At 39.8% G+C, this 12,769-nt stretch overlaps 1 protein-coding gene across 11 annotated transcripts in view; it reads left to right on the top strand.

The window, feature by feature from the left end:
* SHROOM2 (shroom family member 2) overlaps nt 1-12,769 on the top strand; it is a 547,407-nt gene that overhangs the window by 145,545 nt on the left and 389,093 nt on the right. The gene's annotated exons all lie outside the window — the stretch shown is intronic.

Here is a 12,769-nt window from a genome sequence, read left to right on the forward strand (position 1 = left end):
CTGGAGAGCTCAAATTAATTAAAACGAGACATGAGAGGACAAAATTGGAACTCATTATGAGGAGTAAGGAGAGTTGGAAATCGTTCAGAGGACACAGCACAGGAGAGATTTAGAAATACTTATAAGGAGACAGGAGAAAAGAGATATTATTAAGTATTTATGACAAGAGAGCATACAGGAGAGCTTTAGAATTAGTTATGCGGAAAGAGGAGGAGAGATGTGTAAACATTTGTGAGGAGACAGTAGGTATTTTGGAATACTTAGGCTTACAGAGGGGATAGCAGAGAAGACAGATTCCGAAATCGTTATCAGGAGACAGAGATTTGGAAATCGATATGAGGATATAGCAGGAGATATCTCAAATTAATTAAGAGGAGAGATTTGGAAATCGTTATGAGGAGAGAGGTTAGAGGAAAGATTTAGAATTCATTATGTGGAGATAGGATGAGAGATCTGGAAACAGTTGTGAGGTGAGAGGAGAGACTGTGGAATACTAAACAGAAGAGAGGTGAGAGCAGAGAGCAGAGATTTTGAAATCGTTATCAGGACACAGGAGATGGGAGATTTCGAAATGGTCATGAGGACAGAGGAGACGAGATGAAAGGAAATAGTTATGAGGAGAGAGGAGAAAAGACATATTGGTAAAAATTTCCGAGCACAGCGGTAGAGGAAAGATTTAAAATTAATTCGGCGGAGAGAGGAGGAGAGAGTTTTAAAGATTTGGCAGGAGACATTAGGTATTTTGGAATACTTAGGCGTAGAGAGGGGATAGCACAGAAGAGAGATATGAAATCGTTATCAGGAGATAGAAATTTGGAAATAGTTATGAGCATATAGGAGGAGACATCTCAAATTAATTAAGAGGAGAGATTTGCAAATCACTATGAGGAGATAGGTTAGAGGAAAGATTTAGAATTCATTATGTGGAGATAGGATGAGAGATCTGGAAACAGTTGTGAGGTGAGAGGAGAGACTGTGGAATACTAAACAGAAGAGAGGTCAGAGCAGAGAGCAGAGATTTGGAAATCGTTATCAGGACACAGGAGATGGGAGATTTCGAAATCGTCATGAGGACAGAGGAGTAAAGAGATGAAAGGGAATAGTTATGAGGAGAGAGGAGAAAATACATATTGGTAAAAATTTCCGAGCACAGAGGATAGAGGAAAGATTTAGAATTCATTCTGCGGAGAGAGGAGGAGAGAGTTTTAAAGATTTGTCAGGAGACAGTAGGTATTTTGGAATACTTAGGCGTAGAGAGGGGATAGCACAGAAGAGAGATTCCGCAATCGTTATCAGCAGATAGAGATTTGGAAATCGTTATGAGGATATAGGAGGAGACATCTCAAATTAATTAAGAGGAGAGGTGAGAGGCGAGAGATTCGGAAATAATTATGAGGAGAAAGGAGAGATTTGGAAATCGTTATGAGGAGAGAGGTTACAGGAAAGATTTAGAATTAATTATGTGGAGATAGGATGAGCGATCTGGAAACAGTTGTGAGGAGAGGGGAGAGAATGTGCAATACTAAAGAGAAGAGAGGTGAGAGCAGAGAGGAGAGTTTCGGGAATCCTTGTGAACAGATAGGAGAGATTTGGAAATCGTTATCAGGACACAGGAGAGGGCAGTTTTCAAAATAGTTATCAGGAGAAAGGGTAGAGGAGAGATTTAGAAGAAATTATGCAGAGAGGACGAGAGATTTGTAAACATTTGTGAGGAGACAGCAGAGATGTTGGAATACTTATGACGAGGGAGGTGATAGCACAGAAAAGAGATTTGGAAATCGTTATGAGGAGATAGGAGGAGAGAACTCAAATTAATTATGAGGAGAGATGAGACAGGAGAGATTTGGAAATCGTTCTGAGGAGAGATGAGAAAAGAGATACAAGGAAAGATTTATGAGCAGTGAGGATAGAGGAAAGATTTATGAGCAGTGAGGATAGAGGAAAGATTTACAATTTATTATGTGGAGATAGGATGAGAGATTTCAAAACAGTGGTGAGGTGAGGGGAGAGATTGTGGAATACAAAAGAGAAGAGAAGTGAGAGCAGAGAGGACAGTTTCAGGAATCCTTGTGAGCACATAGGAGAGATTTGGAAATCGTTATCAGGACACAGGAGAGGGCAGATTTCAAAATAGTTATCAGGAGAAAGGGTAGAGGAGAGATTTAGAAGAAATTATGCAGAGAGAGGACGAGAGATTTGTAACCATTTGTGAGGAGACAGCAGAGATGTTGGAATACTTATGACGAGGGAGGTGATAGCACAAAAGAGATATTTGGAAAGCGTTATGAGAACATAATGGAGAGCTCAAATTAATTAAAACGAGACATGAGAGGACAAAATTGGAACTGATTATGAGGAGTAAGGAGAGTTGGAAATCGTTCAGAGGACACAGCACAGGAGAGATTTAGAAATACTTATAAGGAGACAGGAGAAAAGAGATATTATTAAGTATTTATGACAAGAGAGCATACAGGAGAGCTTTAGAATTAGTTATGCGGAAAGAGGAGGAGAGATGTGTAAACATTTGTGAGGAGACAGTAGGTATTTTGGAATACTTAGGCTTACAGAGGGGATAGCACAGAAGAGAGATTCCGAAATCGTTATCAGGAGATAGAGATTTGGAAATCGATATGAGGATATAGCAGGAGATATCTCAAATTAATTAAGAGATGAGTTTTGGAAATCCTTATGAGGAGAGAGGTTAGAGGAAAGATTTAGAATTCATTATGTGGAGATAGGATGAGAGATCTGGAAACAGTTGTGAGGTGAGAGGAGAGACTGTGGAATACTAAACAGAAGAGAGGTGAGAGCAGAGAGCAGAGATTTTGAAATCGTTATCAGGACACAGGAGATGGGAGATTTCGAAATGGTCATGAGGACAGAGGACACGAGATGAAAGGAAATAGTTATGAGAAGAGAGGAAAAAGGACATATTGGTAAAAATTTCCGAGCACAGCGGATAGAGGAAAGATTTAGAATTCATTCTGCGGAGAGAGGAGGAGAGAGTTTTAAAGATTTGTCAGGAGACAGTAGGTATTTTGGAATACTTAGGCGTAGAGAGGGGATAGCACAGAAGAGAGATTCCGCAATCGTTATCAGCAGATAGAGATTTGGAAATCGTTATGAGGATATAGGAGGAGACATCTCAAATTAATTAAGAGGAGAGGTGAGAGGCGAGAGATTCGGAAATAATTATGAGGAGAAAGGAGAGATTTGGAAATCGTTATGAGGAGAGAGGTTAGAGGAAAGATTTAGAATTAATTATGTGGAGATAGGATGAGCGATCTGGAAACAGTTGTGAGGAGAGAGGAGAGAATGTGCAATACTAAAGAGAAGAGAGGTGAGAGCAGAGAGGAGAGTTTCGGGAATCCTTGTGAACAGATAGGAGAGATTTGGAAATCGTTATCAGGACACAGGAGAGGGCAGATTTCAAAATAGTTATCAGGAGAAAGGGTAGAGGAGAGATGTAGAAGAAATTATGCAGAGAGAGGACGAGAGATTTGTAAACATTTGTGAGGAGACAGCAGAGATGTTGGAATACTTATGACGAGGGAGGTGATAGCACAAAAGAGATATTTGGAAATCGTTATGAGGAGATAGGAGGAGAGAACTCAAATTAATTATGAGGAGAGATGAGACAGGAGAGATTTGGAAATCATTCTTAGGAGAGACGAGAAAAGAGATAAAATGAAAGATTTATGAGCAGTAAGGATAAAGGAACGATTTACACTTTATTATGTGGAGACAGGATGAGAGATTTCAAAACAGTTGTGAGGTGAGGGGAGAGATTGTAGAATACTAAAGACAAGAGAAGTAGAGCAGACAGGACAGTTTTGGGAATCCTTGTGAGCAGATAGGAGAGATTTGGAAATCGTTTTCAGGACGCAGGAGACGGGAAAGTTCGAAATAGTTATGAGGAGAGAGGATAGAGGAGAGATTTAGAAGCAATTATGCGGACAGAGGAGGAGAGATCTGTAAACATTTGTGTGGAGACAGTAGAGGTTTTGGAATACTTATGAGGAGGGAGGTGATAGCACAAAAGAGATATTTGGAAATCGTTATGAGAAGATAATGGAGAGCTCAAATTAATTAAAACGAGACATGAGAGGACAAAATTGGAAATCATTATGAAGAGAAAGGAGAGATTTGGAAATCGTTATCAGGACACAGGAGATGGGAGATTTCGAAATGGTCATGAGGACAGAGGAGACGAGATGAAAGGAAATAGTTATGAGGAGAGAGGAGAAAAGACATATTGGGAAAAATTTCCGAGCACAGCGGTAGAGGAAAGATTTAAAATTAATTCTGCGGAGAGAGGAGGAGAGAGTTTTAAAGATTTGTCAGGAGACAGTAGGTATTTTGGAATACTTAGGCGTAGAGAGGGGATAGCACAGAAGAGAGATTCCGCAATCGTTATCAGCAGATAGAGATTTGGAAATCGTTATGAGGATATACGAGGAGACATCTCAAATTAATTAAGAGGAGAGGTGAGAGGCGAGAGATTCGGAAATAATTATGAGGAGAAAGGAGAGATTTGGAAATCGTTATGAGGAGAGAGGTTACAGGAAAGATTTAGAATTAATTATGTGGAGATAGGATGAGCGATGTGGAAACAGTTGTGAGGAGAGAGGAGAGAATGTGCAATACTAAAGAGAAGAGAGGTGAGAGCAGAGAGGAGAGTTTCGGGAATCCTTGTGAACAGATAGGAGAGATTTGGAAATCGTTATCAGGACACAGGAGAGGGCAGATTTCAAAATAGTTATCAGGAGAAAGGGTAGAGGAGAGATTTAGAAGAAATTATGCAGAGAGAGGACGAGAGATTTGTAAATATTTGTGAGGAGACAGCACAGATGTTGGAATACTTATGACGAGGGAGGTGATAGCACAAAAGAGATATTTGGAAATCGTTATGAGGAGATAGGAGGAGAGAACTCAAATTAATTATGAGGAGAGATGAGACAGGAGAGATTTGGAAATCATTCTTAGGAGAGACGAGAAAAGAGATAAAATCAAAGATTTATGAGCAGTGAGGATAAAGGAACGATTTACAATTTATTATGTGGAGACAGGATGAGAGATTTCAAAACAGCTGTGAGGTGAGGGGAGAGATTGTAGAATACTAAAGACAAGAGAAGTAGAGCAGAGAGGACAGTTTTGGGAATCCTTGTGAGCAGATAGGAGAGATTTGGAAATCGTTTTCAGGACGCAGGAGACGGGAGAGTTCGAAATAGTTATGAGGAGAGAGGATAGAGGAGAGATTTAGAAGCAATTATGCGGACAGAGGAGGAGAGATCTGTAAACATTTGTGTGGAGACAGTAGAGGTTTTGGAATACTTATGAGGAGGGAGGTGATAGCACAAAAGAGATATTTGGAAATCGTTATGAGAAGATAATGGAGAGCTCAAATTAATTAAAACGAGACATGAGAGGACAAAATTGGAAATCATTATGAAGAGAAAGGAGAGATTTGGAAATCGTTATCAGGACACAGGAGATGGGAGATTTCGAAATGGTCATGAGGACAGAGGAGACGAGATGAAAGGAAATAGTTATGAGGAGAGAGGAGAAAAGACATATTGGTAAAAATTTCCGAGCACAGCGGTAGAGGAAAGATTTAAAATTAATTCTGCGGAGAGAGGAGGAGAGAGTTTTAAAGACTTCGCAGGAGACATTAGGTATTTTGGAATACTTAGGCGTAGAGAGGGGATAGCACAGAAGAGAGATATGAAATCGTTATCAGGAGATAGAAATTTGGAAATAGTTATGAGCATATAGGAGGAGACATCTCAAATTAATTAAGAGGAGAGATTTGCAAATCACTATGAGGAGATAGGTTAGAGGAAAGATTTAGAATTCATTATGTGGAGATAGGATGAGAGATCTGGAAACAGTTGTGAGGTGAGAGGAGAGACTGTGGAATACTAAACAGAAGAGAGGTGAGAGCAGAGAGCAGAGATTTGGAAATCGTTATCAGGACGCAGGAGACGGGAGATTTTGAAATAGTTATGAGGAGAGAGGATAGAGGAGAGATTTAGAAGCAATTATGCGGATAGAGGAGGAGAGATTTGTAAACATTTGTGAGGAGATAGTAGAGATTTTGGAATACTTATGAGGAGGGAGGTGATAGCACAGAAGAGATATTTGGACATCGTTATGAGAAGATACTAGAGAGCTCAAATTAATTAAAACGAGACATGAGAGGACAAAATTGGAACTCATTATGAGGAGAAAGGAGAGATTTGGAAATCGTTCAGAGGACACAGCACAGGAGAGTTTTAGAAATACTTATCAGGAAACAGGAGAAAAGAGATATCATTAATTATTTATGACAAGAGAGCTTACATGAGAGCTTTAGAATTAATAATGCGGAAAGAGGAGGAGAGATGTGTAAACATTTGTGAGGAGACAGTAGGTATTTTGGAGGCCTTAGGTGGAGAGAGGACATAGCACAGAAGAGAGATTCCGAAATCGTTATCAGGAGATAGGAGAGATTTGGAAATCGTTATCAGGACACAGGAGATTGGAGATTTCGAAATGGTCATGAGGACAGAGGAGGCAAGAGATGAAATAGTTATTAGGAGAGAGGAGAAAAGACGTATTAGTAAAAATTTCCGAGCACAGCGCATAGAGGAAAGATTTAGAATTCATTCTGTGGAGAGAGGAGGAGAGCTTTGTACACATTTGTGAGGAGACAGTAGAGATTTTGGAATACTTAGGGGTACAGAGGGGATAGCATAGAAGAGAGATTCCGAAATCGTTATCAGCAAATAGAGATTAGGAAATCGTTATGAGGATATAGGAGGAGACATCTCAAATTAATTAAGAGGAGAGGTGAGAGGCGAGAGATTTGGAAATAATTATGAGGAGAAAGGAGAGATTTGGAAATCGTTATGAGGAGAGAGGTTACAGGAAAGATTTAGAATTAATTATGTGGAGATAGGATGAGCGATCTGGAAACAGTTGTGAGGAGAGGGGAGAGAATGTGCAATACTAAAGAGAAGAGAGGTGAGAGCAGAGAGGAGAGTTTCGGGAATCCTTGTGAACAGATAGGAGAGAGTTGGAAATCGTTATCAGGACACAGGAGAGGGCAGTTTTCAAAATAGTTATCAGGAGAAAGGGTAGAGGAGAGATTTAGAAGAAATTATGCAGAGAGGACGAGAGATTTGTAAACATTTGTGAGGAGACAGCAGAGATGTTGGAATACTTATGACGAGGGATGTGATAGCACAGAAAAGAGATTTGGAAATCGTTATGAGGAGATAGGAGGAGAGAACTCAAATTAATTATGAGGAGAGATGAGACAGGAGAGATTTGGAAATCGTTCTGAGGAGAGATGAGAAAAGAGATACAAGGAAAGATTTATGAGCAGTGAGGATAGAGGAAAGATTTATGAGCAGTGAGGATAGAGGAACGATTTACACTTTATTATGTGGAGACAGGATGAGAGATTTCAAAACAGTTGTGAGGTGAGGGGAGAGATTGTAGAATACTAAAGACAAGAGAAGTAGAGCAGAGAGGACAGTTTTGGGAATCCTTGTGAGCAGATAGGAGAGATTTGGAAATCGTTATCAGGACGCAGGAGACGGGAGATTTTGAAATAGTTATGAGGAGAGAGGATAGAGGAGAGATTTAGAAGCAATTATGCGGATAGAGGAGGAGAGATTTGTAAACATTTGTGAGGAGACAGTAGAGATTTTGGAATACTTATGAGGAGGGAGGTGATAGCACAAAAGAGATATTTGGAAAGCGTTATGAGAACATAATGGAGAGCTCAAATTAATTAAAACGAGACATGAGAGGACAAAATTGGAACTGATTATGAGGAGTAAGGAGAGTTGGAAATCGTTCAGAGGACACAGCACAGGAGAGATTTAGAAATACTTATAAGGAGACAGGAGAAAAGAGATATTATTAAGTATTTATGACAAGAGAGCATACAGGAGAGCTTTAGAATTAGTTATGCGGAAAGAGGAGGAGAGATGTGTAAACATTTGTGAGGAGACAGTAGGTATTTTGGAATACTTAGGCTTACAGAGGGGATAGCACAGAAGAGAGATTCCGAAATCGTTATCAGGAGATAGAGATTTGGAAATCGATATGAGGATATAGCAGGAGATATCTCAAATTAATTAAGAGATGAGTTTTGGAAATCCTTATGAGGAGAGAGGTTAGAGGAAAGATTTAGAATTCATTATGTGGAGATAGGATGAGAGATCTGGAAACAGTTGTGAGGTGAGAGGAGAGACTGTGGAATACTAAACAGAAGAGAGGTGAGAGCAGAGAGCAGAGATTTTGAAATCGTTATCAGGACACAGGAGATGGGAGATTTCGAAATGGTCATGAGGACAGAGGACACGAGATGAAAGGAAATAGTTATGAGAAGAGAGGAAAAAGGACATATTGGTAAAAATTTCCGAGCACAGCGGATAGAGGAAAGATTTAGAATTCATTCTGCGGAGAGAGGAGGAGAGAGTTTTAAAGATTTGTCAGGAGACAGTAGGTATTTTGGAATACTTAGGCGTAGAGAGGGGATAGCACAGAAGAGAGATTCCGAAATCGTTATCAGCAGATAGAGATTTGGAAATCGTTATGAGGATATACGAGAAGACATCTCAAATTAATTAAGAGGTGAGGTGAGAGGCGAGAGATTCGGAAATAATTATGAGGAGAAGGGAGAGACTTGGAAATCGTTATGAGGAGAGAGGTTACAGGAAAGATTTAGAATTAATTATGTGGAGATAGGATGAGCGATCTGGAAACAGTTGTGAGGAGAGAGGAGAGAATGTGCAATACTAAAGAGAAGAGAGGTGAGAGCAGAGAGGAGAGTTTCGGGAATCCTTGTGAACAGATAGGAGAGATTTGGAAATCGTTATCAGGACACAGGAGAGGGCAGATTTCAAAATAGTTATCAGGAGAAAGGGTAGAGGAGAGATGTAGAAGAAATTATGCAGAGAGAGGACGAGAGATTTGTAAACATTTGTGAGGAGACAGCAGAGATGTTGGAATACTTATGACGAGGGAGGTGATAGCACAAAAGAGATATTTGGAAATCGTTATGAGGAGATAGGAGGAGAGAACTCAAATTAATTATGAGGAGAGATGAGACAGGAGAGATTTGGAAATCATTCTTAGGAGAGACGAGAAAAGAGATAAAATGAAAGATTTATGAGCAGTAAGGATAAAGGAACGATTTACAATTTATTATGTGGAGACAGGATGAGAGATTTCAAAACAGTTGTGAGGTGAGGGGAGAGATTGTAGAATACTAAAGACAAGAGAAGTAGAGCAGAGAGGACAGTTTTGGGAATCCTTGTGAGCAGATAGGAGAGATTTGGAAATCGTTTTCAGGACGCAGGAGACGGGAAAGTTCGAAATAGTTATGAGGAGAGAGGATAGAGGAGAGATTTAGAAGCAATTATGCGGACAGAGGAGGAGAGATCTGTAAACATTTGTGTGGAGACAGTAGAGGTTTTGGAATACTTATGAGGAGGGAGGTGATAGCACAAAAGAGATATTTGGAAATCGTTATGAGAAGATAATGGAGAGCTCAAATTAATTAAAACGAGACATGAGAGGACAAAATTGGAAATCATTATGAAGAGAAAGGAGAGATTTGGAAATCGTTATCAGGACACAGGAGATGGGAGATTTCGAAATGGTCATGAGGACAGAGGAGACGAGATGAAAGGAAATAGTTATGAGGAGAGAGGAGAAAAGACATATTGGTAAAAATTTCCGAGCACAGCGGTAGAGGAAAGATTTAAAATTAATTCTGCGGAGAGAGGAGGAGAGAGTTTTAAAGATTTGTCAGGAGACAGTAGGTATTTTGGAATACTTAGGCGTAGAGAGGGGATAGCACAGAAGAGAGATTCCGCAATCGTTATCAGCAGATAGAGATTTGGAAATCGTTATGAGGATATACGAGGAGACATCTCAAATTAATTAAGAGGAGAGGTGAGAGGCGAGAGATTCGGAAATAATTATGAGGAGAAAGGAGAGATTTGGAAATCGTTATGAGGAGAGAGGTTACAGGAAAGATTTAGAATTAATTATGTGGAGATAGGATGAGCGATGTGGAAACAGTTGTGAGGAGAGAGGAGAGAATGTGCAATACTAAAGAGAAGAGAGGTGAGAGCAGAGAGGAGAGTTTCGGGAATCCTTGTGAACAGATAGGAGAGATTTGGAAATCGTTATCAGGACACAGGAGAGGGCAGATTTCAAAATAGTTATCAGGAGAAAGGGTAGAGGAGAGATTTAGAAGAAATTATGCAGAGAGAGGACGAGAGATTTGTAAATATTTGTGAGGAGACAGCACAGATGTTGGAATACTTATGACGAGGGAGGTGATAGCACAAAAGAGATATTTGGAAATCGTTATGAGGAGATAGGAGGAGAGAACTCAAATTAATTATGAGGAGAGATGAGACAGGAGAGATTTGGAAATCATTCTTAGGAGAGACGAGAAAAGAGATAAAATCAAAGATTTATGAGCAGTGAGGATAAAGGAACGATTTACAATTTATTATGTGGAGACAGGATGAGAGATTTCAAAACAGCTGTGAGGTGAGGGGAGAGATTGTAGAATACTAAAGACAAGAGAAGTAGAGCAGAGAGGACAGTTTTGGGAATCCTTGTGAGCAGATAGGAGAGATTTGGAAATCGTTTTCAGGACGCAGGAGACGGGAGAGTTCGAAATAGTTATGAGGAGAGAGGATAGAGGAGAGATTTAGAAGCAATTATGCGGACAGAGGAGGAGAGATCTGTAAACATTTGTGTGGAGACAGTAGAGGTTTTGGAATACTTATGAGGAGGGAGGTGATAGCACAAAAGAGATATTTGGAAATCGTTATGAGAAGATAATGGAGAGCTCAAATTAATTAAAACGAGACATGAGAGGACAAAATTGGAAATCATTATGAAGAGAAAGGAGAGATTTGGAAATCGTTATCAGGACACAGGAGATGGGAGATTTCGAAATGGTCATGAGGACAGAGGAGACGAGATGAAAGGAAATAGTTATGAGGAGAGAGGAGAAAAGACATATTGGTAAAAATTTCCGAGCACAGCGGTAGAGGAAAGATTTAAAATTAATTCTGCGGAGAGAGGAGGAGAGAGTTTTAAAGACTTCGCAGGAGACATTAGGTATTTTGGAATACTTAGGCGTAGAGAGGGGATAGCACAGAAGAGAGATATGAAATCGTTATCAGGAGATAGAAATTTGGAAATAGTTATGAGCATATAGGAGGAGACATCTCAAATTAATTAAGAGGAGAGATTTGCAAATCACTATGAGGAGATAGGTTAGAGGAAAGATTTAGAATTCATTATGTGGAGATAGGATGAGAGATCTGGAAACAGTTGTGAGGTGAGAGGAGAGACTGTGGAATACTAAACAGAAGAGAGGTGAGAGCAGAGAGCAGAGATTTGGAAATCGTTATCAGGACGCAGGAGACGGGAGATTTTGAAATAGTTATGAGGAGAGAGGATAGAGGAGAGATTTAGAAGCAATTATGCGGATAGAGGAGGAGAGATTTGTAAACATTTGTGAGGAGATAGTAGAGATTTTGGAATACTTATGAGGAGGGAGGTGATAGCACAGAAGAGATATTTGGACATCGTTATGAGAAGATACTAGAGAGCTCAAATTAATTAAAACGAGACATGAGAGGACAAAATTGGAACTCATTATGAGGAGAAAGGAGAGATTTGGAAATCGTTCAGAGGACACAGCACAGGAGAGTTTTAGAAATACTTATCAGGAAACAGGAGAAAAGAGATATCATTAATTATTTATGACAAGAGAGCTTACATGAGAGCTTTAGAATTAATAATGCGGAAAGAGGAGGAGAGATGTGTAAACATTTGTGAGGAGACAGTAGGTATTTTGGAGGCCTTAGGTGGAGAGAGGACATAGCACAGAAGAGAGATTCCGAAATCGTTATCAGGAGATAGGAGAGATTTGGAAATCGTTATCAGGACACAGGAGATTGGAGATTTCGAAATGGTCATGAGGACAGAGGAGGCAAGAGATGAAATAGTTATTAGGAGAGAGGAGAAAAGACGTATTAGTAAAAATTTCCGAGCACAGCGCATAGAGGAAAGATTTAGAATTCATTCTGTGGAGAGAGGAGGAGAGCTTTGTACACATTTGTGAGGAGACAGTAGAGATTTTGGAATACTTAGGGGTACAGAGGGGATAGCATAGAAGAGAGATTCCGAAATCGTTATCAGCAAATAGAGATTAGGAAATCGTTATGAGGATATAGGAGGAGACATCTCAAATTAATTAAGAGGAGAGGTGAGAGGCGAGAGATTTGGAAATAATTATGAGGAGAAAGGAGAGATTTGGAAATCGTTATGAGGAGAGAGGTTACAGGAAAGATTTAGAATTAATTATGTGGAGATAGGATGAGCGATCTGGAAACAGTTGTGAGGAGAGGGGAGAGAATGTGCAATACTAAAGAGAAGAGAGGTGAGAGCAGAGAGGAGAGTTTCGGGAATCCTTGTGAACAGATAGGAGAGATTTGGAAATCGTTATCAGGACACAGGAGAGGGCAGTTTTCAAAATAGTTATCAGGAGAAAGGGTAGAGGAGAGATTTAGAAGAAATTATGCAGAGAGGACGAGAGATTTGTAAACATTTGTGAGGAGACAGCAGAGATGTTGGAATACTTATGACGAGGGAGGTGATAGCACAGAAAAGAGATTTGGAAATCGTTATGAGGAGATAGGAGGAGAGAACTCAAATTAATTATGAGGAGAGATGAGAC

This window comes from Camelus bactrianus, chromosome X (assembly GCF_048773025.1).
Source record: "Camelus bactrianus isolate YW-2024 breed Bactrian camel chromosome X, ASM4877302v1, whole genome shotgun sequence".
Classification (NCBI taxonomy): Eukaryota; Metazoa; Chordata; class Mammalia; order Artiodactyla; family Camelidae; genus Camelus; species Camelus bactrianus.